Source organism: Nothoprocta perdicaria, unplaced genomic scaffold (genome assembly GCF_003342845.1).
Source record: "Nothoprocta perdicaria isolate Ctin4 unplaced genomic scaffold, notPer1 scaffold_286, whole genome shotgun sequence".
NCBI classification, from domain to species: domain Eukaryota; kingdom Metazoa; phylum Chordata; class Aves; order Tinamiformes; family Tinamidae; genus Nothoprocta; species Nothoprocta perdicaria.
Genome location: NW_020455517.1, coordinates 224,508 through 227,788, shown reverse-complemented (window position 1 = coordinate 227,788; position 3,281 = coordinate 224,508). Strand labels below are relative to the sequence as shown.

The window sequence follows — 3,281 nt, the reverse complement described above, 5'->3', positions numbered from 1 at the left end:
AGGGCCAGGGCGGGCGCCGGCGCCGGCGGGCAGCAGGGGCAGCAGCGCCCGGGGCAGCAGCTCAGCCCGTACAGGCCGTAGGGCTGGTAGTAGCCGAGGTTCGCAGCCATCCTGCAAGGAGAGCGGCGGCGTCAGCTCCCCGGCCACCTCCCTCCATCCGCCCGGCGCCCCCGGGGCCGAGCCCCGCTCACCTGCGGATGCGCCGGCGGGCGCGCCGCCGGTGGTAGTCGCCCTTGGCGAAGTCCTCCAGGTTGGCGGGGTGGATAGCCCAGAAGTGGCCCTTACCGTTGTCGCTGCGGCCGGCTTTGACGAAGCACTCGTTGAGGGACAGGTTGTGCCGGACGCTGTTGCGCCAGCTCTTCTCCTGGGCCGAGTTTAGCGGTGAGCGAGCGCAGGGAGGGCCCGGGGGTGCCCAGCTCCCCGAGCCCGCACACCCGTTAGCCTGTGGACCCGCTTCGCTCCGCCGGGCACAGCGGGCACCGCAGAGAACACGCACGGTGCGAGCGGCAGAGCCGCAGATCAGCGGCTGAGCAACCCGACCCGGCCGAGCCCTGAACCCAACACCAGGAACGGGGCCCTGCCCCGCACCAGGCTCACCGGAGAGGCCGCTCCGGCGTCACTCTGGCTCCAGCTCTGGTAAGTCCATCCCCAACCCCAGCCACCCCTTGCCACAGAGTCCCTCAGCCCTGGACTGCGCTTCCGATCTCCCGGCTTGGACACCGCGACCGTGCCGAGGAGGAGCAGGAGGAGGAAGAAGAGGTGCTGCTCACCTTGTTCTTGAAATACGGGTAGTGATCCATGATCCACTGGTAGATATCGGAGAGCAACAGCTTCTTCTCAGGTGAGGAGAGGATGGCCGTGGAGATGAGGGCAATGTAGGACTGGGACGGCTTGTCGGGGGGCTCCGGCTGCGGCCGGGCGCCAGCGGCGCCTTGAGGGGCGCCTGGCTCCCGCTCAGCCAGCAGCGACTCGATGGTGAAGGAAGCGCCGGGCGGGCGCCGGGCGGCGGGCGCTGCCTCCGCCATGGCCCGCACGGCGGCTGCTGCGGCCCCTGCGCGGCGGCCGGCGGCTGCCGAGGCCTCTGGCCCGGCCCGATAATTAGTGCAGATTACAGGGTTTGCTAATTGTGTTTTCACAAACGGGCCGCCTTTGCAAAGCAGCCTGTTTATCTGGCAAAGCCCTGGGTTTAGCGGGATTTGCCCTTTAAGCCTAATAAATAAAATGATTAATCCGCTGGAGGTGGAGGAATTTTCGAAGCGGCACCAGCAGCAGGTTCGAGGGCGGAGGCCCCGGCCCGGCCAGGGCAGCAGGTGCCGCCTCGAGGGGCAGAGCGGGGACCCGGCGACACCAGGGGGTTGGCGCCGCAGGGGTTGGCGCCACAGCTCCCCAGTCCCAGGCCTCGCTCGGAGCACGTCCTCGCTCCGGGCTCGCTTGGACAAGGCCAGATCCAGAGCCCCCTTGAACCCCGCCATGGCTCTGGAGCAGCCCCCCTTCGCCAGCCAGAGCCGCCCCAGTTCCCCGGACACCAGGGCCCCCGCTGGCACCAGCCAGAAGGCAGCACACGGAGATGCTCTGCACTTAAGTGTAAATCTTTCTTTATTTTTTTCTTTTTTATTTAACAAACACTATAATTTGAACTTTGAAGAACGCGTACTGAGGGAAAGAAAAATAATTTTCATTTTGTTTTTTCTCTTCTCTTTACAAAAAAAAGGGAAAAAAAAAAGACAGGATATAAGAAAAAACATATGTACAGGAAGAGCTGGCCAACACAAACAGAAAGCAGTAACAGAAGCATGATGTTTCCAAACAGTGGCTTGGCCTGGAAAATTTAAAAGCAATTAAATTAGAATACAAATATTAGAAAAACTGGACTAAAGCTACCGTGAGGCCGGAGATGCAAGCCACAGAACTTTATACAGTAAAACTTAACCTTTTTGTTTGAGCTCCACCCCATTTTTTCCATCCGTGAATCCCCCTCCACCTCCTCCCATCACCCCAATTCAAACCTGAAAACATATTGCTTCCTGGCAAACAAAGGAACAAGAGAAGCAAAGCTCACGCCACACAAGCCGGCGCGGGAGCAGGGCTGGGCAGAGGGGAAGAGCGCAGAGGACGGGGGGCGGCCGCCGCTTGGGCTGCTCCCCCTGCTCTGCCCTCGGTGGCTCTAGGACAGAGAGGGAAGCGCAGGAGGAGCCCAGGGCACCGCGCGCAGCGGGAGCCCCCGCGAAGCTTGTGGAGGACGTGGAGGGGGATCCTCGAGCCCGGCAGGGCCTCCGGCTCCACAGCATCCATGGGTTGGGTTTGTGCTCTCTTCCCATCCCCTGTGGGAAAAGCCCCTCACAGGGACTTCAAGTAGTTCTAGGCGGAGCTTGACGGCTTTTTGGCTAACGGGGTTGCCCAAGGGCTGTAGCGCTGCAGGGTTTAGCAGGGCTCTTGGCGAAGGCTGGCGGTGCCGCTCTCCAGCCCGGCGCGCCGATGGGCAGAGCCGCACGCCAGCCTCCTCCCCACGCTTATTCTCATCTACCACTGAGAAAAGTCAGAGCTCCAAAGCAAAAGAGATTTCGGAGGCTTTAGTGGGACCAGCAGAGCCGCTTAGGCCAAGTTAATGCCAAAACAAACAAAAAAAATTCTCTACGACAAAGTCAAAAGGCTTGGAAACTCAAAAGCAACAACGTTTTGCCATCGAGAGCATAGCAGTAGCTTTGGGTCTGGGACCAAAGTCTTGAACAGAGAAGTGGAAAGTCCAGAGGCTGCGAACACGCGGTCACGGGGCTCCACGCATCGTCCCTCGGCTCCGTCCTCGCCCCGCGGCGCCGTGGGCAGCGCCAGCAACAGGCCGCGCGCCGCTTCGTGACCGAAAGAAACCTGAATTGGAGAGTACCGAGGTAGTTGGCTAGAAACTGAGATCCCCCCACCTGGCATTTTTCTCGAAGGCCCGAGCATCCCTTGCAGCCCTCCCTGCGCGCGCCAGGCATCCCGCTGTCCTGCAGGTCACTTCTCAGCCTTCTCAGCGACAAGGGGATGCGCAGCCCTTTTAGTCTTCAAAAAACACCAAGTTATTGCACTTCAAAAATACAACAGATTTGTGGTTCGAGCTCCCCCCCCCCAATGGCTTCTGCTCAACTAAAATGATCCACTACGCACAATTCCTACATTACCGTCAGCTTAGGTTAAAAGATTCAAAACGTTTCTTTACATGAGGTGCAGAGCCGCTCGAGCTCCTAGCTAGGACAGTGCGGTTCCAGTCGTCTCTTCCCTTTCCCCCCGTGCCCCCCCTGCCC

General features: G+C 60.3%; 1 protein-coding gene across 1 annotated transcript in view; it reads right to left on the bottom strand.

Annotated features, from left to right (window-relative positions):
- Positions 1–2,489: 2,489 nt before the first annotated feature.
- PIAS4 (protein inhibitor of activated STAT 4) overlaps positions 2,490–3,281 on the bottom strand; it is a 19,441-nt gene continuing 18,649 nt past the window's right edge. Inside the window, exon 12 of the mRNA XM_026041483.1 lies at positions 2,490–2,865. The gene's annotated coding sequence lies outside the window, so the exon portion shown is untranslated. The remainder of the gene's footprint in view (positions 2,866–3,281) is intronic.